The following is a 370-nucleotide window of genomic DNA, read 5'->3' on the forward strand; positions in this document are numbered from 1 at the left end:
ATTGACTGGTTGGGATGAGTAGTGTTTTGTCATAATGGAATTGATGCTAATTTGACTGTAATGAAAAACAATCATGATATTTGCAAAATGTTTAAGGAAAGTGGATACAGCACAGAGAGATTTCAGATACTTTCTGAGGGATTTATGTATATCTCATTAATATTCAAATGCTTTGAATATCCTTCCCTTATCATCAGTGCTTGATTTTAGTGTATCAGCTCTTGAAGTTAATGATTATGTGAGGTAATGCCCGTCAATATTCTGTTGCTCTAGTCGTTGACAGTGTTAGATTTCCGAACTGTTTGTATAGGGGGTCTGATTTTTAACTGATGCTTTTTCTGATCCAGTAACATGGTCTGCAATAAATCAC

The sequence above is a fragment of the Penaeus monodon genome, chromosome 22 (genome assembly GCF_015228065.2).
Source record: "Penaeus monodon isolate SGIC_2016 chromosome 22, NSTDA_Pmon_1, whole genome shotgun sequence".
NCBI classification, from domain to species: Eukaryota; Metazoa; Arthropoda; class Malacostraca; order Decapoda; family Penaeidae; genus Penaeus; species Penaeus monodon.